The sequence below is a fragment of the Stegodyphus dumicola genome, chromosome 9 (genome assembly GCF_044657685.1).
Source record: "Stegodyphus dumicola isolate Sdum_Otavi_A_Nest chromosome 9, ASM4465768v1".
NCBI lineage: Eukaryota > Metazoa > Arthropoda > Arachnida > Araneae > Eresidae > Stegodyphus > Stegodyphus dumicola.
Genome location: NC_140776.1, coordinates 138,188,141 through 138,201,701, shown reverse-complemented (window position 1 = coordinate 138,201,701; position 13,561 = coordinate 138,188,141).

Genomic DNA, 13,561 nt, shown 5'->3' with positions numbered 1-13,561 from the left:
TATTAAAATAATAACGAGAAGATATTTATCGAGGGCAAGTTTGCGATTTTAACGTCTCGACATTTATCTTAAAGATCATCAAATTACCGATATTTATCATAAGCTGGAAAACATTATCAATATACCAAAAAAAAAAAAAAACGTAAAATCCAATTTAAAATATAAAAATAATAATTAAAATCACAATTTGCAAGTAATGCAACACAAATTGAAAATATAAAAAAGATACTTTAAGCATTACACATAATATACCATAAATTACATTTGTTCTTCCCATGTACACGACGATCTGTTTTCAAATTGAAATATAAAAAAGATACTTTAAGCATTACACATAATATACCATAAATTACATTTGTTCTTTCCATGTACACGACGATCTGTTTTCTCTTAAAATATTCAGAGAATTGCACAAACTCCGCCTCGTGTACTGCCTCGACATTGCGCACCAGCCATGATCACGATCTCCCAAGGAACGTTGTAACTTACACTGCAATGTAATGAAAATAAAAGAAGTTTCCTGTTTTTAACCTTTCAAAAATAACAGATAGTAATCATAAATACAGAACAATTTTCGAGAGTGAAATATCGTACAACTCCAATGATTCGAGTTATAAATAAAATAACATTTTCATAAAAACGACAACGCCGAAAATAAACCTACCATAATGCCGTTACCTAACAATAAAAACAATTTATCCACAGACCACTAAAATCACGATTTTTTTTTTTTTTTTTTTTTTTTTTTTTTTTTTTTTGTTTACCCTTTCGCTCCAACTGATAAAAAAATCAAAATTCAGATAGTCACCCATCCTGCAGGAAACACCGAGATCAGACACATTCCTCAGTGATCAAAACGTTCTTTGAGGCAAAGAATTCTTTTCTGCATTTTGAGCAGGTACGGTTGTAAATTTTCAGTTATTCATTCAATTTTCAGTTATTATTTTCAATCATTAGTTAAATCGTCATAATGCATTTTTAAGCGCTGTGTTAAATGCTAACAATACCACACAACGCACAATAAAATAGATTTGTAATAGAAAAATCTCGCGCAGTAACATTATAAACCTAACATTTAAACTCAGTTGAAATATAATTTAAGTTTCCGTCAGTTATGAAAATGTAGTATAACTCTAACTTGTTTTTAGAAAGATGCGTAGCCAGTATTATGTCATTAAAATGCGTGTCCAAGCTTCAGTAACACAAGTAAACAACGTCCTGATTTGTGCAGCATCTTCTACGATTGATCCAATTCTGTTTACAGATTTCTTCTAAAATTTTATATCAGGAATAATAAAAGCGTAGACGCCCGAATAACGAATTCGAATAATCGAATGACACTGTGAAAAGTAATCTCTATAAATTTATCAAAAATGTCTCACTCTTTTATTATTAATGACGCAAAACTGTAGACACAGTTCTGGAAGAAAATTATTTAATATCTTGTTCCCAATAAACTATATAATAAGTTATTTTTCTTTTATTTCATTAATTATTTTATGGGTTTTGAATAAAAGCTTATTTTTAAACCTTTTTATTTTTTATTTCAGTTCTCAATAGTAATACCTAGACAATACTGAATTATTTTTAAACTGTCGAATATAATATAATATTGACTGCTAAGTGAAATTTACAGAATGTTTTTAAACAAAACCTTTTTTACTACGTGGGAAAAATTTATAAGCGAGTATATAAAAACCTATTTCATTTATTTATTTTTGACAAAGCAAAAATAAATGAAATTAAGCCTGAAAAAAGACATTTGGGGGCCTCGGATCATTTTCTGCAGCTGTCGTTACCATGGTTATGAGGCAAGAAGAGAGGGAGGGGAATGATCTTGAAGCACTTTTTCTAATGTAACAAATTATTCGAAAATTTCGTTTAGTGCATCTTGTCAGACGTAGTTCACTATCATACGTTTTTCCATGAGAATGCACCTGGTCTAATATGTAATACGACTTAAAAAATTAATTAGTTATTAGGAAGAGCTACACTTTTATCGTTTAACCTGAAATATAACAAAGTATTCGTCAGATATTGAAGTAGAATACATTGACCTTCGTTGTGCTAAGTTGCATTAATAGAAGCTGCTAGCGTTAAAATGCTCCAGACTGTAGGTTACTAGGTGTCAGTAGTTTTGCGTTTCGTGAGGTAAACAATGGCGTGATACCATTTCCACTCGAGAAGTTTCCCTTTATCTGTTGTTAGAAGTGTGGAAATAATCTACTGCCCCTTTCTTTTGGCTCTGTGAAGCTGCATTAGATTTTTTTATATATAATTTACGGCCTAAAGGGACTAGTCTCAAAATGGGATTTTGAGATGTTTCACTATAAACAGCGTTCAAATTGTTGCCACCAAATATTATCTCCCTGTATTATTTTTAACGAAAAAAAATATGAATCGTCTGTATTAATTCATATATGTTTCTCGCATTATGAAAAAATGAGGGTATATAGACTATCAAAATTTGAATTCTAAATTTTGAGTCGTCCACCCGAACTTGCGAACCTGGAGGCCCGAATTTTGAATTTCTGATTTGGGTTATCATTTATTTCATATTTTGTAAAACTTTAATAAATTTTTGGATTAACAAACTCGGAAACTCGTATGGCACTCGAAAAAATATATGATATTTTCAGTTTTTGTTAAGAAATTCGCCCAAGGTACTTTCAAATTTAATCTGAAAGGTTACTGAATAATAACCTAAGCGATTTAAAAGCAGTAACGCTGTTCTGAAGAGTATTTTGTTCTGCTTTTCAATGCAATTGATTTAAATCATGTATTATATGTTCATGTGAAATATAATTAGAATTATTCAATATTTTTATGAAATTAAACTAGCTGGACTTATTAAAATCATTATAAACTTTTCTTTTTTATGATAAGTATTTTACGGGGCTAGTTTTTAAAGAAATACTATAGCTAATATAAAAATATGTATGACAGCCCCCAACACTCTAGCAAGAATTCTGAAGATATGCTGTTTTTAAATATTTTGTGATTCTGCTGTTGAATTGAATTTTACATCGCGTATTTAATAAACATATTTAATAAATAAAGTTAATACATAAAAAATAATAATAAAAGGACAAAAAAATGTTTTTAGTCTGCTATCTTACTAAGAAAATTGAATACTGATAGGATGAACTGAAAAAAGACTGAAAGAATAGGAAAATGTATCTCAACGCTTAACACTGCATCGGGAAATTCTCAACATATGCTCCTTTTAAATATTTTTGTACTTTTGCTGTTGAACTGTATATGGCATAAATGCGACGAAAAAGATGCTAAAAATAATATATGGGTAAATAAAATAATGTATAAAAAATAATATAAATAAATAATAATAAAGCTAAAAGACAGCAAAAATAAAATAAAGAACGGTTACCAGGAATAAATTCAAGAGTAAAAACCTTAACCTTTTCAGCGACTGCTAAAATCTGAAACATTTCAGATTTTCTTTTTTTTTTTTTTTAATTTATTATTTTCATTTTTACTTGCATTTGAAAGTGTCTGATCTATAATATAAATCTCGAATTTGAATTGCTGAAAGTGCACCCTAAAGATATAATTTAGGATCAACCTATCTGGTTTTAATCTATTTTTTTGAAACTTTGTCGTGTTATGCTAAATAAGCGTTTTTAATAAGGGAATTATATGAAAGAATTTGTACAGTTTGAAAAAATGAAAACATTTGAAATTAACAGAGTAACACGACTTATTTGATAGCGGTATAGATTTATTTGTCTAAACCCTAGTTACACAAAGTAATAGCAATCGATGCTTTCTCGAATAAATAAAAATCATAGCCTATTTTTTTCACCATTTTGTTCTGAAGTTTTGAATAGGTCATTTTAAACGTGAAACGTTATTTCTATACCTTTAATTTTTAGGTTATTCTATACCTTTAATTTTTTTCTTGAACTATAAGACTCAGCATAACTGCTCGGATCAAAATCGTTTCATGTGTTAACGTAAAATCAGCATTAATTAAATTGCGATTTCTTTTTAATCTCATAATTTCCCTTCTTTTTTAAAGATATATATTTTACGAAAGTTTTGGAAATTTAATTGTAAACTCTGAAATTTAATTTTTAGATCGCAGTATTTTCCGGGGGAGTGTCTTTCACTACTCCAGGAGTTCTCGACCAGGGGGAATAACCACTAAGCTGAATTTCATAGTTCCGGCGGAGGGGGAATGCGGTCAGCCTTTTATTTACCTGTTAAATATTTAGCTTTAGTTTATGAATATAAAAAATGCTGCTATTCAAGTTTTCATATTTATGAATATTTTGTACACTTTTCTTGCTTAATTTATGAAACATATTAAAAAATAATAAATGTATTTTTTGAGGTTTGGAAGGGGAATGATCGTATTACAATGGTGAAAGGGGTGCAACGGGCAAAAATGTTTGAAAATCCACTGATTATACAACTAACAGGAATACTTCTGAAGAAAAAAATCATGTTTCTTCGACAGCTCTGTTGTTTAAAAACAATGGTGGGGGAAAACTTATTAATTCTGCATTATTTTTATGTTTTTTTTAAATAATTTTTGTGTTTTATGCTGGTTTTCCGTTAATTACCAAAGCTTTATGCCCTTATCTTATCCTCAGAATGTTGGCAGTAGTAGTGTGTTCTCACTGTTCAGTATAGAAATTTACTGTTTGCTTGGCGAATCTGATAACTAAAGGAGAAATCCTTTAAGGTATTTCTGCTCGTTCGATACAGAATCTATGGCAGAATTTTACGAAATACAAATAATAATAATAAATGAAAAAGATATAAAAAATTAACAGAAAAAAAGGAAAGAAAATCTGAAAGGAGTCGTGTTTTAAACATTACCTCCTTCGCACTTATGCTCTACATACGTCACATACCCTTTGTACGTACGCCATAAAACTAAACAGAACAATCACAAAATATTTGAAAACAATATATTTTTAGAGTTCCCGATAGTTTGTTAAATATCTGCATATATTTTTTTCTTGCACTATATATTATTCCTTTAAAAATAATACATGGTGATCACATTCGATCTCGGCATCCTTTTCTCTATGTTGCCATACATATTTTTTATATTCTCTATATTATTTCTTTAAAAATACGAAGATAGCATTTGGTGGCAATACCCTTTTATTTATGCTGTTATACATGTTTTTTGTATTCGCGGTAGTATTCATTTAAAAATAATGCATCGAGATAACATTTAATGGAGCAACATCCTGTTTTTTACGTTGCCGTACATTTTTTATATTCGTTACATCATTTCTTTAAAAATAATACATGGCGACAGCATTTGATAGCAACATTCCTTTCTTTGTGTTGCCATATATTTTTTATATTCGCTATATTATTTCCTTAACAATAATACATTGCGATAACATTTGGTGGCAATATGCTTTTATTTGAAAAGTTATACGCACAAAAAAAGGAGGATTAAGTCTAATAGAAAGTGTGGCTTTACTAAATGAAACAAATTAAATGCTAGTAAATAGACTCATTTTAAAAAACACGTAGTGGATATAAGATTTAATTTCTTTCCCATTTTCCTCATTAATACTTGATGAGGCATTTTTAAACTAACTAATCTGTGATTTTTCTGAGAGTAACATTTAAATAGTTCATGGCTGAATCTCATTAACAATTTATTATCAACAATTTTACTCTTGTACTGACTATTTGCATTAAAAAAATTAGTTGAGTGATTCACAAATTAATTATAAACATTTGCCCGCTGTTCTTTTAAGGTTCTATCTTCTAAGCAATAAAATTAAAGCCGGTATAAAATGTTATAAAAAATTCCATTTCTACAAAACGTTGATGAAAGAAACATGTATCAAGATTTAGGCATAATCTTCACCTCTTTCGTTTAAATTCCATGTAAACACAAATTCACAGCAACTTTAAAATGCTAAGCAAATTCATTTCTAGTTGCAGAAAAGCTAGCAAAAATAATAAAAAGCAAATAAAACTTTCTGATAAAATATTTTCTGGAAACTCAAAATACCCATTTTAGAAAAATGCAATGAAAACTTATTAAATTAAAAAAGTTAACAAATGCATGTAAACATACAAAGCAGACACTTGTCAATATAGAAAAATTTATTATTATAAATTAGTCAATATGGAAAATAGCTCAGATTTTGCATAAAACTTTCTTTCAAATTTCAAAATTCGAAAAAGGAGACGAATCTGTATCACTCGCATTCAGAATCGATATTTACATAAAATCTATACCCGTCTTTATTTGCTAAATGTCATATTCATCCAAGTATTTTTATGGGGTGCATTACGATTACAGTTACAATTTCTGTGCTACTATTAAGGGTGCAAAAGATTGAGTTTATCAATATATACGCTAACTCGATTCAATAGCCTTCTTTTATTGTATGACAAAGAACAGATATTTCAACAATCCATTTCAAGAAAGAATGAATTTTCTTTTAAGGCAAAAATAAGATTATATACTTTGGCAACGGTAAGTCGAAGCTTAGTCTTTTTATTTTATAGACAGGACAGTGCATTTCACTTATAAGGTAACCTATGATAAACGCGCAACCATGGTTAACAGGAATTTTGCAGTATTATACATCATTATTGGCAACGGCTTACAGAAACTTGATAAATCTCATTTATCATCTCAGTTCCGAGTTGAAGACGAAAATTATACAGTATAATCCCATTAAGGAAGGTAATGAGGCAGAGAACAATAAGAATGAATCAAGATGTTTCAAGAACTGGTAAATACTAGTGATAAATATTCGAAAATATATTCAATTTGAGGAATCCTAAAGAGAATCTTTTTAAGTGATACTAATTATTTAAAATTTATCATTAATTATTTTAAGCTTCAAGTTACTGTAAAATTTCTCGTAACCGGCACACAATTAACCGGTAATATTAAAATAACCGAACTTTTTTAAGTCTAAATCCAAGTTCGAATTTTAGTCCTATGAGATAAAAAACTATGCAATGGGCCACCAGTGTAGAAAACATTTATGCTTAAGTGTAGAAAATATTTATGCTAGGTTTCTGCCGTCCAGCGTAGCAACTTTATCCCGCTAATGATTCAAGGAATTACAAGATACATGAAGATGATCTGTTGATCTCTTTTTATGAGTTAACGTGTAGAACTTCTAAGTTTACGTCGATGGTTTTAAGAATAAATGTACGTTAAATGACGTCGTATGAACTTTGCCTCTTACTTAGAAATATATAAAGAAAGTACTTACCTCCCTTCTAGCTTAAATTGAGGTCTTGATTCTGGCGTAAATTGATTCTGTTCTGATTTTTGCTACCAACGGGCATTTTCGAGAACGTTCTTCCGGTCTACATCGTTTGTCCCTTTACACCCTCTTGGTTTTTCCTCTGGCAGATTTCTTTGCTTCGTCCTCGAAATCGATAGAGTCTTGAGTAAAATCTCAGCCGAAAGCAAGATTGTTGTTTTGTTAATTTTGGATTATCAGTTACTTTTAAATTTATTTTTCTTCCATAATGTAGCATGCAAACAAGCTGTGGTTTGAAGGATATGTTTTGCGCTCTCGGAAGAGAAATATCCCCATTTCAGAAATAAAAAATACTGTCAAATGCATGGTATTAAAATTTCTAAGTGCAAAATAAGCAACATTAATCGGAAAGGGAAAAACCGCCAATCATTACATGTACCCTGAAAGGAGAATCCAAACGAATGCCCGAAAAAGGTACGCACTATTTCGATTATTTCTAACGTTAAATTGTTTATAAGAAGAGAAAATGCGCCGACGTAGAAATCAATTGAAAAATTTTTAAATATATCGATAGCAACGGTAAACTAAATAATAAAGCAAGGTTTACAACTTAAGAAAGCTAAAAAAAACATAATGTTCAACAGGTTTTGCCGAGGCATGTGGTTCAAAGCAGAATAATTTGGAAACCCCCGAATGAAAACGATTTAGCGGGAGATAAAGAAAAATTCATTGTGATCCTCTATGAAACATGGATTTACCTAAACGACTGCAACAAAAAATAGCTTATTTATTATCGAAAACGAAGAGAAATATTGTGCAAACTAGATCCCGTCAATGCAAGAAAAGTTTCAGTAAGAGGTTTATGATTGTCGCATGGATTCCTTTACATTAGGAAATTAAAAATCAGAGGAAGGGAAAAAAGTGTTAAAATCAACTCAACGTACTATCAAGACAAAGTGTTTTATGTCTGATATCTGCAGAAGAAATTCCATTTCTTTATCTCTGTTATTTTCAAAGATTGAAGCTTCATCCAGACAAAACATTAAATCATACTTTGAAAAGTATCACTGCATTCCTTGAAGAAATAAAGACTGATACAGGTATTGTATACGTACTTTTTCAACGTATTCCTTCAAAGAACCCTTATGTTTTACCTACGCAGTATTGTGCCTTTGGTCTTTTGAAAAGCGTCTCGATGAATGGAATCTAGAAAGTAGTGGTAGAGGAATAGAAATCAATATCTTTGGAAATTTGACGAAAATTCCTTAAATCATGGAAAACACGATGTAAATTAATAGCCCCCTCCAAAAAGGCTATCACATCGAATATTTAAAAAAATATTCTTTATATTTTAAATGTTAATTAAACAGAGCCTTTTGCCCTCGAAATCAATAGAGTCTTGAGTAAAATCTAAGCCGAAAACAAGATTGTTGTTTAGTTAATTTTGGATCATCAGTTACTTTTAAATTTATTTTTCTTGCATAATGTAGCATGCAAACAAGCTGTAGTTTGAAGAATATGTTTTGCGCATTCGGAAGAGAAATATCCCCATTTCAGAAATCAAAAATACTGTAAAATACATGGTATTAAAATTTCGAAGTGAAAAATAAGCAACATTATTAATCGGAAAGGGAAAAACGCCAATCATTTAAAAATCTTTAAATACCAATCTTTTAAAAATAGAAAAACACTCTCTGTAGTGTAAAAGAGCTGCAGAGATGCGTGATTGCGGAAAGGTTTGCTTCCATTACAATATCTCGAAATGACGACGAAATAAACGGAAATGAGAAAAGTGATAAGGAGGACTGGAAGCTAAAGACGACACACAGAGAAAGAAATTTTATCGAAAACAGCTGATGAAGTATTGTAGATTTTAGTAAAACTTTCCTTGTAATGTTCATTTTCTTTCAGTACATAATAGCTTCATGTAAACACAGCAAGTTTTCAAAACCACGACTACAATCTTGTGAAAAAGTAGAGATTCGAAGTTGAGATCACAATATAGAAATTCCTAACTTGTTGATAATACATTTAGTAATTGAGATAATACAATTAGTAAATGTATTATCAATAATACATTCAGTAATTTTATAATAACTACATATGTGATAATACATTTAGTAATTTTAAAATGTTGTTTCATTTTGTTTTCCTGAAATATATCATATGTATGTGTTTTAATTCTAAGTAATCTGTACACTTTAGGCATTGTTTATTTAATTGTAGCTAACATATCAAGAAACAAGAACCAGAATGCTACATTTTCTACAGTTAGTATTACAAAACATGAACAGGTAAAGTCAAGAAATGTATATTCAGTTATCCAGAAGACATCTTATGTCCGGAATGTGTGTGGTTCTGTTTACGGCAACTTTTAAAAGGGATTCTACTGTATCGCTAGGTTTTTAATAATAATTAAGTTGAAGTCCATAATTTATTGTTAATGATATCATTAATATCAAGTTATCATTAAATAACTGAACCTCAATTTATCTTTAAACATTTTAAGTTTCAAGTCGAGTTTCTCATTAATCATTTTAAATTTCTAGTAATTCAAAGGTTTAAGTTACATATCAAATTAATAATCTCAACCGAAACAGGCATTGCCGTTGAAGTTTTATTAAAAATGCCTGCAGTTTTATCTAAGTAAGAATGATAAGCATCGTAATTGCCTCGGAGTTAAAAACTAAAATCATCATTAAAACTCTTATCTAATATAATTAATATAGTAGGGAAAGGTTGCTATCGATGGCCCACTTTTACAAAAATGATCCTTAAAGTCATTACAATTTTGTACACCTTAATGTAAATGTTACTTTCCATACTACACATATCTAGGTATAGACATTATAATTATGAAATGTTCAGTAAATATTAGAAAAAGAAAAATAGGTGCCACTGGCCCAATGAAGGAAACCGGTCGCTTTCATTGAGCCGGGGAGCTTCTATGAGCGAATCGGTAGTTATTTTCTTTTTAATATAGTTTCATCTTGTTGCTGTTGTGTTTTAGTTTCTTGTCTGATGTATACTCAACCGAAGCCCACGAAATTCCTCGGGGCAAGGAGAACAAGATTACGCCTGACGTTGGCAACAGCCATGAGCACCTTACAGGTGACAGTGCGTATCATCTTAATACAAGCCAATGAAATGTTTAAAATTATTTTGAGTTTTATTCGTATTTTGAGCTTATTAGAATCTAATACAGACCACTGAAAATATATTGAAATACACTGATAGCTTCAAATTATTTACAAAGAATAAGTAGTTGGATTTTAGTTTAGTCTTTATAATTATAAAATAGGCCTGATGAGAATCTACGAAATAACAATGAATTTCGTTTATTAGAAAGAATTTAGCGAAAATCAAAATTTGAGGGTAATTTATAGTTAGGCTAGTATAAAAAGAACAATAACTTGAAAACTTTCAGATAACATAAAATAATTATTAAACCTACTATTAATATTAGGATACAAATCTTACTCAAATGCATCAATATTCGTTCTTGATGAGTTCAGTTGCACTGTTTGCAATAATACACTACACGACATTGAAAATGCAACGTGGCCCCAAAAATTATACAAAATTCATGGTAAACGCAAGTCACCGAGTTACGCGAATGATGTGAAATGCGCAGCTCTCCAGTGAACGTTAAAGAAGAAGTAAGGAAAGGAACCTGCAGAATGTTCAATTTTCGTGCCGTTATTTCTGTTAGAGAAATCTTCGTAGAAAATTTATTCTTGTCTTAGAGGACTCGTGTAATAGCAGAAAATGGCAGGCCGTCGTCAACAGAGACAGTTCCAGCAGACGATTTTACGAGGGGCATGGTGATCGGACTAAAAAGAACAGGTTGGTTCATATGAAAATCTTAGCTGACACACACCTGGACGCGTCCACAGTGCACCAGCTGTGGCGACAATGGCTGAACAAGGAAATGTGGCAAGTTCGAGGGATGTCGGAGCAGCTAGAGTGACGTCAGCATGTGTAGATCGACGCATCCGCCGACAAGTGGTGGGCATCCGTAGGCTACTTCTACCTCCATTCTGTAGCATGTTCAAGACACCCTGGATGTTCCCATATCGACCAGAACCATTTGCCATCGATTGGTGGCTAACGCCTGAACTCGTGGCGTTCGTTAAGAAGACTGCCACTGACCCTACATCATAGACGCTGACGTCTGCAATGGTGCCGGGCTCGAGCGATGTGAACGACGGAATGGAACTGGGTCGTGTTCTCAGGTGAGTCACGCTTCTGTTTCTCCAATGTTAGTCGCCGCGTAAGAGTGTGGCGTCGATGTGGAGACAGGTCCAATCTGGCAGTAATTGTAGAACACCCCACCGCGAGACAACTAGGCATCATGGTTTGGAGCGCAATTGCGAATGATTTCAGGTCACCTCTAGTTCGTATTCAGGACACTATGACGGCCCAACAATACGTCGATGATGTGCTGCGGCCGGTGACACTCTAGTGCTTGTTGTGATCTGGATAACTCCCGACCACACACTGCTTGCATCAACCAACGTGCTGTGCAAGGTGTACAGATGCTTCCCTGGCCAACGTTCTCTACTATCTCTCACCAATCGAACACATTTGAGATGTGATTGGACGCCATTTGCAGACCCTCTTATTGCCGCGTTTAGAAGATAAACTGTGGCAATGGTTGACAGGAAATAGAGAGCCATTCCTCAGGACACCATCCGTAGTCTCACTAAATGTCCTAGACGTGTTGCTTCGTGCATCGCAGTCCATTGTGTTCCTACAACCTACTGAGCCGAAATAAAGATCGCTTATTGTTCGTTACTGTCTCTCTCTGTTTGACGAATTTCATCACTTTCTTGCCACTCCTTGGTAATGCATTTTTAATGTTGGGTAATGCACATTTTGATCCTCTTTCTGATCTCAGCGCACTTCTCATGAATTCACACTTTATACGATAGATATTGAATCATATCTTCCTTGAAGTCATCACAACAGATAACCCAGAACCATGAATCTTGTTGGAGTTTATATTCCTATTTACTGAAGACAATGATACTTAGCCTTTACTGTCTTCTCCGGTCCAGATATTTGAAATTGTCTTTTCATAGTGATGCCTGTGCTTTTTTTTCAGCCTCTCCCAGGAACTGCTTGTCCCAGGAACAATTTTGATGCACCAGCTGGAAGCGATTCTGATTCTATTTCACTGCGAATTGCAACAGATTTTCCTTCCTGTAGCCAGGTCATGTGACATTACACTTTAGAAGCAGTTAGGCCTTGTTTCAGGAACTTCTACAAGAGAAGCATTATTTGTTTCTAACTTCACTGTTGCAATAAAGTGAGAATCTCGAAATACATCTTTGTTTACTTGCCAAACTACTGTTTTAGAAAAATATTCATTGCCGTTCCTATTGTTATTGCTTATCCATATGCTTTCCTAAACAATCTTGCTATATGAAACTAGGTGACAACTTCTAATTTACCTTCTCTCCTTTTCTGTTGCAGAAGTTTCTCAATTTCATTGATGAAATAATATTTCATTGATGTAACTGATGTGCATTTTATTCTTCAACTCAAAAAAGTTACAAAATATTAGCCTCGATATGGTTTCCATTGGTTGGGCCACCAACATATTCATAGCAACGCAGGCTGGCTCATTGAAGGCAACCAGAAGTCGGTATGTATTATGCTCGTGATTTCGGTTGTAACAAAGTAAACAACCATTGTTAACATAGACAAATAACGCTGATTTAACACTTTAGATTTTATCGGTAACAACTAAAGCACTCTTAACGTCTCACTGATATCTATATTTTCTTTAGGTTGACAAATTAGAAAAAAAGTACAAAAATCTTCTTTCTGATAAAGCAACCTCGTTTCTGTCGATGACGATTTTCAAGCTTCAGGTAGTATATTAAACAGCAAACAGGTAGCGCCTACTGACAAAAAATAACTAGAAAATGATGGAGGTGACTCAACGAAGGAGCTGGCCCATCAACAGCAACCTTACTCCAATTATGTTTACGATTTTAAAAATCTTTACATTTATTTTCCTGTCAAATACTACTATAAACAAGCAAATAAACAATTCAGGCTCGAAGGAACTGGATATTCCAGTCACATTAATTTCGTTCCTTCAAACATTGTCTATCACTATCTATGTCATGAAAGATCATTTACATTATGGATTAAATTCAAATATTTAATTTACTTTGCATATATATAGACGCCGTTACTGTTTTTAACATTTTCAATGATATGGAATACCATTTTATTGACTCCACGCAATTATATAAAATTTTACAACAATATCCTTAATTTTATCAATATTATTTCTTCAAAATAACATTTTTGCTTTT